Source organism: Polypterus senegalus, chromosome 13, assembly GCF_016835505.1.
Source record: "Polypterus senegalus isolate Bchr_013 chromosome 13, ASM1683550v1, whole genome shotgun sequence".
In the NCBI taxonomy this organism is placed as follows: Eukaryota; Metazoa; Chordata; class Cladistia; order Polypteriformes; family Polypteridae; genus Polypterus; species Polypterus senegalus.
Window position 1 is genome coordinate 68,963,871 of NC_053166.1, and position 15,283 is coordinate 68,979,153.

Below are 15,283 nucleotides of genomic sequence, written 5' to 3' on the forward strand. Positions count from 1 at the left end.
CAATCAGCAGAAGGTCATTTTTACTTTTTAAGGAACATGGAACAAATACCTGGATACTTTAAAATTTCCATCACTGTGCTATATAAATTATCCTGACTAATGGTGGCATTGTGTTGTAGGATAGCATAAAGCAAAAAATTACTCATTCAAAAGGAAGTGAGAAATACTTAAGATATCTGATTTACCAAATACTGAGGTGGGCTGGCACCCTGCCCGGGGTTTCCTGCCTTGCACCCTGTGTTGGCTGGGATTGGCTCCAGCATAACACCCCCCATGAACCTGTAGTTAGGATATAGCGGGTTGGATAATGGATGAATGGATGGATTTACCAAATACTGTAGACGTCACATCAAACTCCAGTTAAAAAGCCTTAAAATTAATACAGGAGTCCAGCCATGAAGGATCAATCTATTTTCATCCCCTTGTCATGGCAGATTGCACCACAAACAGAAATGAAAAACCTGAGATCACTGAGTAAAAAAAAACAAAAAAAAACCAAATAATAATTTTTACTACCCAAGCGTTATGTACTGAGGATAGGTGAAAGCTCTCTGGTTATTGGACTGCTTTCTTTTACCATATCACAATATTTTTACCATTATTTCCGTGTTTTGGATAAAAGTATTTGCTACATAAGCAAATGTAAATGAATAATCGTGTTTTCCAATTGTGTGGGCGGAGTAGTGGCTCTGAGGCTAGGGATTTGTACTGGCAGTCGGAAGGTTGCCGGCGTGAATCCCGTAAACGCCAAAAGTGACTCTACTTCATTGGGCCCTAGAGCAAGGCCCTTAACCTGCAATTGCTCCGTCCCAGGTATGATGTTAACCTGCATCCAGCCCTGCATGTAGGCCCTCCAACTGCAGGGAAAGACCTGGTGGTTGGTGACAGAATTGGCACTCCAGCCACCATAAGAAACCTCACACTGGTTCCATTCCATCTGAACTGGTGTGGTGCTGAGGTGTCACCCATTGCATGGTTGCACTTGGGTCCTAATCTGTGATCCTGAGTTGGTTTGTAATATGGTGGGTGCGGCAGTGCGCTGTATCAGTGTGTGCTCCTAACCTCTCTCTCTCTCTTACTGTACTCTGTGGTTTGGTACTTTCCATGAACTGAATTCCCCATTTTATTTATTTCATTCTTTTGATGTACAGGTTAGGTTAGCTGGCAACTCTAAATCATCCCAGCGTGAGTGTGGCCTGTGTTTGACAAGTGCCTTATCCAGGTTTGTCTCCCACCTTACACTCAATGTTGCTGGAATAAGCATTGGAGTTATGTGAATGAGATATCCAGGTATAAAAATAAATTCAAGAATGGAATACTACTGAGAGCTGCAGGTTTTATATCTGTTTTCACCTTACCCCTGATTCCTTCCTCTGATTTATGTGGGGGAGGGCAGCTCTCCTGTGTGATTAAATGTACCTAACACATATAAAGTACAATATTAAGAAAAGTAATCAGTAACGCAGTGCAACAAATTATGCACTATTATTCTATTAATTATAAATTATGCACCACTGTTCCATTAACTATCGAACTGATTTAATCCAAGTAAGGGTCAGGGGTTTATGGTCATTAATTAACCAAGCATTCATGTCTTTGGGTTGTGGAAGTACCCAGGGGATGTGAAGGTTTGATAGGAGCTACAAGGCTAAAACTGAAATCCAGTTTTCTAGAGCCGCTAGGCTGCAACATTATTTACTGCACCTCCAATGTTTCCTAGCACATTGTATCACCTTTCTGTATATAATAAACACTTAAAATAAGAGTAAATAAATAAAATTAATATCTAATATCTATCTACCCATTTTCTGAATTTGCGTTTTCCACCACTGAGTGACTGGAAGCCAGAACTTCATTGGGTGCAAGGTGTAAACCAGTGCTGGACTGGACATCAGACTATCACACATCAGACCATTTTAGAATTGCTTCTTAAATCTAATACAAATGGAGTACCTAAAAAGAGCAACTTGAATACGGTAAGACGTTACATGTCATTGTGATATCTACCTGTTTAACTCCATGAAATTACTCGGTCCCAGTGGACTGATTTTGTTTACATATGCCACACTTATTCTTCAAGGAAATTTGTTGGGAAAGTTTACATTTCATTGAGATGTATTGAATAGAGTGCACTGTAAACATTAATATCTGAAAATTCTCATATCAAAGCACTGCTGAATTTTCAAAGCCATCTTTGTTTTTACCAACCTCCATTACTGAGTATCAATTTACTGTTTCAAATTTACCTTAAGAGAGGCAGTTCAACTTGTACACTTTATATATTTTCCTCTTTTAGCTGTCTGATAACCACTCCTGATGGGAAAACAGATCACTAAATCAAGTTATTGAAGTGGTAGCTGAGTTGCGCATGTGGCCAGGAACATGCCTTAACATCAGCAGTTTTTGTGCAAACCTCTCCTACATCAACTCACTTCTCCTACTGCTTCATGTTGTACCAGGTCAACTAAATGACTTTCATAATTATAAAAAATTATAAAAAAACAAAAAATTGCACTTAGCCCATCTGGAAATACAAAATTGTTCCATAATGAAACAGCAAAGAACAGCATTTCTTACTTTCAAGTGTCTTCTACATTGGTTCCATATTTTGACTAAGTGAAACACAGCTTTAGCCTGAAACTTCAACAAAAATGTTAAACTTTCCATCATGCTCTTCTTAAAAAAGTTTAGCATTTAAGAAAATAATCAATTACAATTAGCCATAACCTCACCACATCCCACAACTAACAGCAGTACAAAAATGCAACTTTTACATTGCTTGAGTTAGAATCTCATGCCTCTGAAAACTATTTCAGCCTCCTCAAGCCTATCTGGGTTTGGTTTCTAACTTCATAATAATGTAAAATGCTGTTAAAAACAAATATTTTATATACTCTTCTAATACAAATCATGTACTTCTGTTATCACTGTTACTTCTGGATATAACTCAATATTACAAAAGTATTTATTAATGAAAATCTTGCATTTGTCTCTTTGAAGAAGTAATAAAAAAATTTTAAAAATTAAGAAAAATGTTTCATCTATCAAAAAAGATGAGTCCCCAAATGCACTGAATGTTATGCCATGTGTACAGTTTCTAATTTGTTTAATATGGCACAGAGCATTATTTGTTACTTTGTAAATACTGTTTGAGCAACATAGACAATACATATGAATCAATAAACATTTCACTCTACATTCGAAATTAATTAAAAAAAATAACTTTGCTACAAAAGAAATGATACTTAGACTCAGAATCTTGCTAATATCATAAACTGCAATTGTAGCAAATGTAGAACTAAAACAGCTATTTTATTGGTCAAAGTGTGGCAGGTCTATCCTGCTTTACATTCAACTTTGGCCATACTTGTTTGTTTAGGGAAATTCTTGTCATAGATTAATGTGAATGATTTGCCTGTAGCTCAGTGTCTGTTAAGTTAATTTCATTAAACCTAGATCACTGAAAAGCAGCACTTCCAGGTGAATGTTTATAATGGCCAATTAATGTTGTACTTTTTGATTTTAAAGCCATGGAGCAGTATGCTCTCATAAAAAAAACATAAAAGAATGTACTCAGTTTCTCCTATCAGTGAATCACCATTTCTTGTAAAACCAACTTAGTGTGATTAAAGCATTTCCTTTAGACATTCCTGTGAGAAATTAAATAAACTCATTTAATCGAATACCAGCTGGTGGCAAATCTGATGCAACCCATGCAGTGTGTACATAGACAGCTGTTGCTTCCAAGACATCCTTTTCCCATTTGGCACCACCGCTGCCAGCACAGTTATAGCACTTGATCATCTCTGTCAGATTGTGCTTGTGCCTGGTTTTGGAAGAGCAGAAAGACATTTTAGTACATTTGTATATTTTTACATTTGATCACAACAGTAAAACTAACAAGATGCCTAATTATCAAGGTGTGTTTCATTAGATTCAACTATTATAAGAGGTGGATTATTTGCTTTAATTAAAACTTCACTTTTTTTTTTTTTTAGTTGACAACTTTCATTCAGTTGTGTGGGATAGAAGCACTAGTCTAAATCACAATGTGGCCAGTTCGGTTTTTGCTTCTATCACACTATGTAATCCTTGAAACTCCCTTAGACTGTATACCAACAATTGTACCTTATCCTGATTTTGTAAGCTGCCTTGAATAAAGGCATCAGCCAGATATAAGCAATATTTTTAAAAGTTTAGATTCATCACATATATATATCAGATGCACAGCCCTGTGAACAACACTCAGTTAAAATACAAGTATAGATTATACTAATTACTATATACAGAACTGGCATATATATAAATATATATCTGTTAAAACAGACAGAGAACAAGGTATAAACTGATTAAACATAAATGGCAACCAACAATATTGACATAGACACCGACATATCAGTGTCAAAATAATTTTTACACCATTTAGCCAAACACAACTAGCCAGTTTATATACACCTGACATACACCGAAACAGTCAAGTCAAGGTCTGAAGGTGTCTATCTTACACTTTTCAATAGTATGTCTACAGGAGGCAATTTGTTCCATAAACATACAGTTCTCTGGTTAAATAAATATTCTCTAATTTTTGTACAAAATGTATTCATCGAAAAATCAATTTAGAATGTAGTGTTTCCATTGGAAAAAGTATTTTAAGTAAAAACCTAGAAATTACATTTTACTCCTTTCTTAATTATACATGCTTTAACATGCTTCCCCTTAGTCTCATCAGTTTGTTAAGGAGTAAAAGATTCACCTCATTTAATCTTAGCTCACAGCGCACACGTACACGGTAACCCTGGAGTAAGGGGAGTAGCTGTAGCTTTTCAATGGACTTTCTCCAATATTACTAAGATTTTCTCATTACAAACTTCATTTGCTTCTACCCAGAGTTCAGCAGCATGACCTACAATTTCTAGAGCTGCACATGGAAAAACCAGGCAAAATGATAGAAGGTAAACTTTGGTGATTTCAAAGGTAAAACAAGGCAGGTTATATTGTGAGTGAGATATCATTGCAATTAGGTGGTATAATTTATTTTATATAATTAAAGTTGTAATATTTATGCTGGTAATTTCACACCCTGTATCCTTCAGTTATTTGCGTTAAGGATTCGTTTTGTAATTTTTGTTTAAATGATGTATGCTTTTCTTTTAAATTACTTATTAGTTATCAATCATTTCATACATTTATTAATTCTTTCTTATTTATAGTAGCAATAATATTTTTTTCCTCTGTATTTCATACATAGCATACTAAGAATTTACTAATATGGCTTGTGGTGTATGGCCGGCTGTTCATCCCGGCCAATACCCACAAGCCGCCAGGTGGAGCCCTCCCTGCAGTATGGAGGTTCCCCGAAGACCAGCAGGGCATCATGGACATTGGAGTTTTTATACACAGCCCTGCTGGATACCATGGGGACCACTAGAAGACGCTGCAGGGAGGAACAGTGTTTATTTACCCTACGCTCCAGAAGTACGTCCGAGTCACATGGACAAGGGGGTTGACGTACTTCCGAGGTGAAGAAAAGGACTTTTGATCTGACCCGGAAGTGATAGAAGATCACATGGACTGGGGATTGGAACACTTCCGGGTCAGGGAATATAAAAGGACTGTGGCAGCTCCCAGACGGCGAGCTGAGCTGGGTGGAAGGGTGGCAACGCATCTGGTAGTGGAGGATTGTATTATTGTAGTTATTATTGGTTTGTTTATGAGTATTGTGGAGGAGAGGGTGTTTTGTGCACTGTGTAGAATTAATAAAGTCAACATTTGGACTTTTTCCTGGTGTCTGGAGTCTTGGACAGGGTTTCAAGGGAGCGATAGCGATCTGTCACAGGCTTGTCTAATTTACTATCATATTCACACAAACTTTTAAAATATTTAAAAGCTGGATCTTTAATTTATTCAATTTTAGTATGAAGTTATTATACTCACATTTTACATAAATTTTAAATAATAAGATTGTTGTTTTCACATGTGGCTTACTGTATACTGCAAGGGATGTGCACATCTGTAACAACGTAAGAGACCTTCTGACTAATAGCGTAACACATACACACACCAGCCACGTATCTTTTACATACAGTTTATCATAAGTTCCACAATTAAATGGAATTTGGAATTATTGCACAGCCATGGCACATTGAAATCTGTGTACATAATCTGCTTTCATTTATTCATTCATTAACTCATTCATTTATTCACAAGAAGTAAGCAAACTGTAAAAAGACTGAAACGGAAGCTTTCAAAAATTGATTATGAACCAATATACGCGTATGTTACCAAGACTAAAGCACACTCAGACTCATTCATATGGAACCCATTTAGTGTTTCCTGTTAACCAAGCATGCACAACTCTGAAAGGAAATCTGAGTTCCTGGAGAAAGCCACACAAACACTGGAAGAATGTGCAAACTCTATACAAATGACCTCATGATTCAGACCAAGCACCTGTGAGGCAGCAACACTATTCATTGCACTATGCCACCTTGTTGGTTTCTCAATAAATTTTTACTACTTCTTGAATAGGTCATAGTACCGGTTTATTTTTCTTTAATGAACCTGAAAACAATATTGTTGAATGCTTCTTGGGAGTTAGCAAAGAGATTTAGAAAAAAATCTGAATTTTACCGTACTTGATAGGATTATTGAGATTACACAAGAACCTATTGGAAATTCTTGCTAACATCTTTTGTAAAATATACTGTACAAGGGATAACCATCTCTATCTATAAAACCGTAATTCTTTCACTTATACAGTATATGAGGACTAAATTCTTTCACTTATACAGTATATGAGAACTAAAATTGTGAGAGCTTGTCATTTAATTGTATATTGCTATGCATAAAATTACAAGATCTGAGCAAACAGTTTCTGGTGGCATGGAATTGCTATGGGCAGGACTAACATTAGTACTGCAGCCTCTGTGTGGCAGTGACTAGAATTTGACCCATTGTTTGTTCACCATGTGTGTGTAGTTTGCATATTCTCTCCATGCTTGTGTGTTTTTTGGGGGCATTTGGTTTCCTTCTAAATTCTAAAAACATACATTCTACAGTGGAAATTCTGAATTGGCTTGGTATGAGAAAATCATGGAGTGTTTGAAAGTATGACCAACAACTGATTGCTGTCCTTTCCACAGTTGGTGCTTCTGCCTTATGGCTGGTACTGCTCTGATATTCTACCTCATGATCATGTCCTTGAAAAGTAAGTTCAGAAAATGGACAAATTTAAAAATTCTGTGCTAAACAGAAAGAATCATCAGTCTAAATACTACTTAGAAAATTTCATTTAAATTGCATTTTAAATCATTTATGGTAAAAATTACTATTTTGTATTTTGCTGCAAGACAGTGGTGTATGTAATGATGACTAAGTTTAGTTTATCACTTGACTGTTTCATATTGTGATTTTCGGTCATTCTGACAACGGGGTAAGGACGAACACACATTCCCATGGTTCTATTCTCTCTTTATGGTACCCACACTATTTATTTAGAAAATAACATTGGGTTAAGTCTGAATAGCATTTCATTGAGCATTCCGAAATGCATGTTTGAAAACAGTTAAATTGTATTGTCATGTTAGTCAGCATCTTAATTTAATACCATTCTGTAGCTATCAATGAATGGCTATTTAGTACATATCTGGCATACATTTTTGGAATGATCTTGTATTTAAACTTGTTACTTTTAATTGTAGCCTTGAAGGTTTGTAAAGCACATGTGATTGTTGAAAAGCATTATACAAAATAAAGACTTCTTCATTGACTGATTAATATGGAAAACACCATGAATTGCACTGTGTGTTCAAATGGATCATTGCAGTATTTATCACGAGAAAATAAACCATTTTTAACAAGCTGTGCTGCATATAGGTTGCTCTGAGAAATTCTGGACGCAAATAGAGAACACCATATTACCAAATCACCCCTTATCAAAACCAGAGAGAACCTGGGAGCAAAAGTGAAACCATAACCCAACACAGTGGACTGTTCATCTTGAAGCAGTCTGTACATATACAAGAATACTCATGCTGTATACGTTTTTACTGTTTGAAAAACAAAAATAATTGATTTTTAAATCATTTGCTCATTTCATTTTGGCAAATAGTTCCTCCCACAAGGAGATTCAATACATTCATTCACAGCTTTTAATTTCTACATTGCAATCCAATCTTTTTTTTGACATAAATGTGCTAACATAATAGGTAGGGCTGAATATTAGTATTAGGCCTTGGGTGAGACAAACCCTATCACAATACAATATAGCAATTCACAAACTGGTGTGTGAAACATGAAAAAGTAAAATGTGTATGTAATAATTAACTCAATTATTTAGATATTTTCATAATCATTTTCATAGGATGAGTGGCAGGATGACACACCATCTGACACATAAGCAGCTGTTTTTATGTTCCTTGAAAGGGACGTTTATTGTACCTTTAAGAAAAGACCCTGATCAGCTCCAGGTGTTAACCTTGATCAGACTCCAATCATCCTCTTCGTCTTTAGGGGGGTGTTGGATTGGATGTTAAGGAAGATGTAAGATAGATAGCCGCTACAGATCTTAGATGTATGTATAATCGGATGTTACTAGAAAGGATGTACGTCAATGTATACCTGTACATGTAACTAATTAGCTCTGCAACAAAATAGCTCTGCAACAAGATCTACTTGAGCTATACCCAATAAATAAACTTTGAGGACATTTATCCCTTGGCATATCGGCTCTACAGATATGTATATGAAGGTATGAAGACAGGTATGAAGACTAAAGTAGTGAATGTTATAATGTTCAGGCACGTTGGGTTCCTTAGAAAAGTGCTTTACATTTTAGAGAACTTTCAGAGACATTGATATCTTTGTTTGCACACTCACATAGATTTCCTCCCTCACTAACAGTCCCCCATACAGGCACAGTTTTTTGCAGGATGTGTCAAACAATCTGAAAAGCCAAGAACAGAAATTCTTTTGTGATCTGTGACAAGTCTCCTAATATTGACCGAGCAAGTCAAAACAAATTGGACTTATTTAAAGACTTAATTAATTTAAGATTACTATATTTATTGTACTTGTAGGTGGCTCTACATCAAGGGTCAATTTAGACTTGCAGTTGAAGCAGCTAGAACACAACAGTGTTCCTTCGGAATATACAGGATGTGAAAATGATTGAATGCAAATATTAGTTTATCTAAATCATTATTTGTCAACGTAATATTAGCGCTTTGACATGGTGGTTCACTATGTAGCCCTCCTGCCTCACAAATCTAGCATCCTGGTTTTGAAACCCATGCCAGGACATATTCCACGTGGAGTTTGCATGTTCTTTCTGTGTTTTTATGGGTTTCCCTCCTGCATACCCAAAAATGTGCAGTTTATATTAGGTGGAGATTCCAAACTGACCTCTTTGGATGTGTGAGTGTGACTAGATGCACAAGTAAGCCCTGCAATAGATTGCAACATATTAAAGACTGGATTCCATTCAAAGCTTTAACGCTGCATTAGAATTAAGGAGGGGAGCTTTACAATAAATCTGAGCTTGAACTTGAAATATTCATTAAGCAAGACTGAGAATTCAATGTTATGCTACTTTATTTGGGGTAAAAGGCATGGAAAGTATTTCCAAAAAATATTTTCTGTGACAGAAATTACTTGAAGTAAGAGTGCTATGTAAGGTGGTTGCTTCACACTTCCACAAGGCGGTTGAATTATCTCTCCCCCTCTCTCCCCCTTCCTCTCTCTCTCTCTCTGTGTCTCAGTTTAGCAGAAATGCATTCAGAGCAGTAGTAATTTTCCACTTGGCAAGTACAGTATTGCCACTTGAAATAGAATTTTGAAGAAAAAAATGAAGACACCCACAAAACGAAATGAGCCAAGAGAAGCTGCTCTCTTATTTAAGGAACTCTTTAGACCTTTGTAGTCAGGCAGGCTGATTAACTGCAGCTTTAGTCTCCTCCTCAACCCTTTGCTTCCAACATGTCAGGCTCATTTAGTTCATGAATTTGTAATGCTACTAATAACAATGTTTGGAGCTTTGATTGCAATTAAAAAGAAACTATGACCTTGCTTTCTTTTTAATACACCACAGATAATGTAGTACAGCATGTACTCATGTACTGACATGACTGACCGCATGCGTTATGCCACGTTGCACAGCATTAGGTGGAGCTATAATGCTACAATGACTAACAGAAAAGCATCCAGACTCTCAGTTTACTGATGTTAGTACAGAAATAGCACATTGCCCACAATCTATCATGAAAGCTTACACTGCACATATGACCACTAAGCACTGCTAATAAAATTTCCAGGTCTGCCACTAGGAAGCACAAAACCTCTCTATTCCCAGACTTTTACTGAAGCTCATGTCATAAAGTTCTAGCTACACTTACCGGCTTCTTGATCTTTATTCTGAATTCTATTTCAACAATCCAAAACACTCAGGATTCAGCCTGTCTGTTGGTCCTCTAGATTGAACCACTGGAACACTAGGCCCCCGTTTCCCAGTTTTTTATTCTTAAAACATTAGTCATAGTTTCTGTATTCTTGACCACTAAACTGAACCAATAAAATCTCCCAAGTTACCTGATCAGTAAACCGTACCTTTCAGCATTTCTGTGTCTTTGGTCACCAAATGACTAGAATTAAATCTTTTCAACAGGGCACAACATTACATTTCACCATTTCACTGTATCTGCTAATTTGCATCATAGGGGGTCAAGCTGTAGCCAATATCTTTCATTGCCACCTTCTTTAGGTCACTTTGAATCAGTAAATGAAGCAACTTTTCCCTTCTAGCTCTACAGATAAAAGAACAGTGAAGCAGCTCTGTTTCACTATTGCTGGCAACATCTAGTTTGATCCTTTACTTTGTCAGGGATGCCAAGGGGTAATGACACGGCCGGGAAGCCGTGAGGGACCGGAAGAGGGTCAAAGCCCACCCTGGATCACGGCGTCCGGAAGAGGGTCAAAGCCCACTCTGGATCACGTGGGGGCCGCCTTCCTGGTTGCTCTAGGGGCCACGGGTTGAGGGCATGGAAGCCCTACCCTGTAGGGGCCCGTGGTCACCGCCAGGAGGCGCCCCAATGCCTTGGGGACCTGTTGCCCCAGCACTTCCGCCACACCAGGAAGTGCTGGGGGGAAGATTTTGGAAGACACCCAGAGAGCTGCCGGGAGGACAGCCGGCACTTCCGCCACGCTGGGGCGTGGCCAAGGGAGGAATGCCGGGAACACCTGGCGCTCATCCGGGAACTGTATAAAAGGGGCCGTCTCCATTCATTCGAGGCTGGAGTCGGGAGGAGGCGTATTGTGCACTGAACTGGGTCTTAGTGACCATTACTGTATTTGGGTCTGTGTGACCGTTGAAATAATTGTAAATAATTGTAAATAAACGTGTGGTGGTTGAGAAACAACATGTCCGCCTGTCTGTGTCCGGGCCAAGTCCACAACTTAAATACCCGTTATCTTTCACCTGTAATTATCCACTTAAAAAAGGAATTATGTTTTTAATAGCTAATATATTTCTAAACATGTATTTAGTCACACACAAGTACTTTTGAATCTCCTATGTATTGTATTTAATGCCTTGTTCTTTTACTGGACAAGCAAGTGAGTTAAATATTAGTTTAAACAACTAATTAAACTGGAGCTTAATCTTACCCCCAAAACAACAGACATATTACTGATATACTGGTATGTGTTAGGTCTACTTACTTACTGTTATTTTTTTTTTTTATATAGGATTCTCAACACTGTTTCAAAGAAACCTCCACAAATGGTAATAAGCATTAATCTGTCTTGCACTTTAAGTTCCTCCAAAAATCTCAAATTACATATTTAAAGTACCGACCCAATGTCTGTACTTTTTTTGTTCTATCTTAGAGAAGACATTATGTCCGAATGTACTTCTATTAGAATGATAAACTGCATTCACACACACAGTCACATTTATGGACATGCATAAACACACACACAAACACATACATCCTTGTCACATGTCATTAATCAGCTATGTCTTAGCACTCACAAAGCCGGATTGGTAGGAATCTGCCCTGGAAATTCATGTCACGTGTTCCTTTTTCCACTTAGTGCATTACAGTTGTGACCTGCTAATGGTGAAGGAATACAGTATAGTAGTTATAAATTGACCCATTTATTTTCCTTTAGTTTTGGGAAGCTGGTGGTTTAAACAATGGGATTTTTTGTGTTTACTCTCATAGACAGCTGCAATGATATTAAATCACAGAAGATTCAGACAAAGATTCTGAAGATGATGAACACTTTAGGTGCTTCCTACTTGAAATAAAAATCTTTAAAGTGCTATGGAAAGGTGTGCATCAAACTGTAATTAGCAAAGCTTGAAATTACTGAAGCCACTCAATAAATAGTGTTGAGTCAGTGACAAGATCCTGTTTGAATACAAAAATAATTAAAGCAGATCTAATCTCTGGTAACAGTGTAGTAATTGGTGGTATTAGAAAGGACGGAGTGAATCCCGAGGTATGAGAATGTAGCATTGGTACATTTTGGACAATTTGTTCATGAGTATTCTGCACTGTTTTTCACCAAAGACCCTTAAATCCACTGTGATTCTGGATAGATTTTTTCTTCTACTTTATTACATGTCTCCCAGAATTGACTGATAATAACTTTATTTGATCAGATATAAGGTATTCAATACAGATGCATTGCTATAATGAAAACTATGGGAAACTGTGACCATGTTTATAATTCACAAACAATTTAGAATTTGATTGTTGCCAAAAGGATAGATCTTTACAAGTTTACATGGTCAAACAAACTGTTCTTGACACACATTGGCTATAAGGATGTAATAATGGGATGATACTGATGGCAATGTTTGCTCCCATATTCATAAGGACAGGTATGAAAGACCAACACTAACAACACTTTAGATCTACTTACTATCCATGCATTAGATTTTCACAATGCCTAAATAAACAGTTTTCTCCAAATAATGAGATATGATGCTGTCAGTGGATCACCAAGTAATGTTTCAGAGTGTTCAATGGCTTCCTGGATGAAAAAAACATTCATATCATCTATGGTCATTAACCACTCACTATCGTAGACTGTGCCTGTACTAATATTGGACTCAAGCAGCCTGTAGTACTGTGGGCTTGTATCTAGTCAACAGCAACCATGAGTCTTGCTTTTCCCTTTAGACCAAAAGTCACTGCCTCACATTTGTAAATAAGGAAGACAAAAGCAACACTTCTATAGCAAAAGGTCAAAGGGTGGGGCACAATTGACTACAATAGCCAAACATCTCCCATTGCTTTTTATGACAGGCTTGCCAGTTAACATTTTAAAATAAGCAGCCATTTCTTAGGAACTTCCAACTGTGTGTGACACCTACTTTAGAGTCTGCTGCACAACTTTTTAAATAAATAATTGCATGCAGGGCTTCAAATGGGTGTGGGTGTGTGCAGACACAATTCACTCCGCAGTTAATTGGGGTACCTGGCCGGCCAAGCTGCACAGATGTGCAGAGGTAGGCAGATAAGTTGGGCACCTTAATTGCTCCTTAGAAGGAGTGGCTTGTCACACTTGCACCTAAATAAACTTGCTGGATAGAATAGCCTGCATGGGACGGAATGGGAGAAACTGAGAAAGAAAAGGCAGAGCAGAAACAGCTATGACAGCAGAGCATTGGGTGGAGAGGCAAGACAAGCCAGCCAACCAGTTAGTGTGGGTAAGGCAGCTTGGTTGTTCGGCACATGGAGGAGCGGAGGAAAGGTGCTCCAGGGGCACTTCGTCCGCACTGATTTGTATTAGTAGAGTTGGTTTGAATGAGGTGAAGTCCTGCCCCAGAGATTCGAGGTATGACAAGGGAATGTGAAGGATGATGGGAGGATAACCAACCCTAAGCAGTTTGGCAAGCACCGCTTGAGGGCACCTAAGACAGGGGTCAAGTGGTATGGACCACAGCTCCTGGTGTCCCTGCTAGCTGACTGAGCAATGGGTGAGCCTGGGAGACAAAGATGGAGTGGTGCTGGGCTTGTCTGATGGAACATTAAGGAACCAATGTCTGTGTTAGATTTACTCATGTTTGAAAGCTAGATTTTAGCTTGTGGACTTTCACACAATTTTTATAGATTAATTTAAGGATGTTCATTTTTGAGCATTGCACTATTTGACTTTGGACACTATTTTTTTATTGACTTTAATAAAAGCACTGATTCACTTTTGCACCTACCCCTTGTTTGACCTTATATGTGCTCAACTGCCCTGCTCATCTCTTTTATGGCATCGATGGCAACAGGTTCAAGAGGCTCCCAAACAGGTGTGGTAGCATGGAGCCAACCCACACCATCACCATGTGAACAATAATGGGCTGAATATATTACAAGACAGCATTCACAACAAAATGCAAAGCAGTTTGTATGAACAGCCATTTTGGTATTTCCTGATGGTAATGACCTTCATGTCTAGCTCTGTCAACCATATCTTTTTTTTACAACAACAACCAGTGTAACTACTGGAACTCATACATTCCAAACCCAATTAAGGTTCTCCAGGGAACGGGGCAAGTCCAGGCATCATTCAGTGAGGGGCAGAAATAGGCCCTAAGTAAAATACTGTCAGAGATTTGAAGGCAGGGTCCACATTTGACTAGTAATGCTAGACCAACATGGCACTTAGAGAGTGGAGACATGTTGCCTGTTGGTGAAACATGCAAGTAAGAATTTCATTGTACTCCCTACATGTGACAAACCTAAACTTGAAGTAGAACCTGAACTACATGTTTTTATTGTTGAAAAATTCCTTCTGGGTGCAACGTTTTTTGATATAATGGTAACACACCATACATGCAGAAACAAACAGAACATATTAGGAAAAGGAATTTTAGTCCAACCAATCTGGATTCTATACTTGCAACACTTTATAACATGGGTGTCGAACTCCAGTCCTGGAGGGCTGTAGTGGCTGCAGGTTTTCTTTCTAACCATTTGCTTCATTAGTGATCAGTTTTTGCTGCTAATTAACTTCTTTTGCCTTAGTTTTAATTAACTTGACTCAGGCCCCTTATTTGTCTCTTTTTCCTTAACTAGTAGCCAAACAATAATAAGACACAAAACAAGCTGCCACATGACCAGTTCACCTGTGCCCAGCACACAAAATCTCAAAATAAAGAAAGGTGATGGTATCAGTAAGGCTGATCTCTCAGGTCACCAAAACATTTTGACTTTGTTCTTAGAAAAACAGAAAAAATCAACAGTTTTGGAAATGTTTGCTGTGGCAGAATGAGAGCAGCAACAAG

At 37.8% G+C, this 15,283-nt stretch overlaps 1 protein-coding gene across 3 annotated transcripts in view; it reads right to left on the reverse strand.

The window, feature by feature from the left end:
* slc38a5a (solute carrier family 38 member 5a) overlaps positions 1-15,283 on the reverse strand; it is a 94,548-nt gene that overhangs the window by 47,962 nt on the left and 31,303 nt on the right. The window contains exon 1 of one of the 3 annotated variants that reach the window (XM_039775562.1): positions 3,687-3,707. The exons of the other annotated variants lie outside the window; for them this stretch is intronic. The gene's annotated coding sequence lies outside the window, so the exon portion shown is untranslated. Of the gene's footprint in view, positions 1-3,686; positions 3,708-15,283 lie in introns of those variants that run through there. 3 annotated transcript variants of the gene reach the window in all.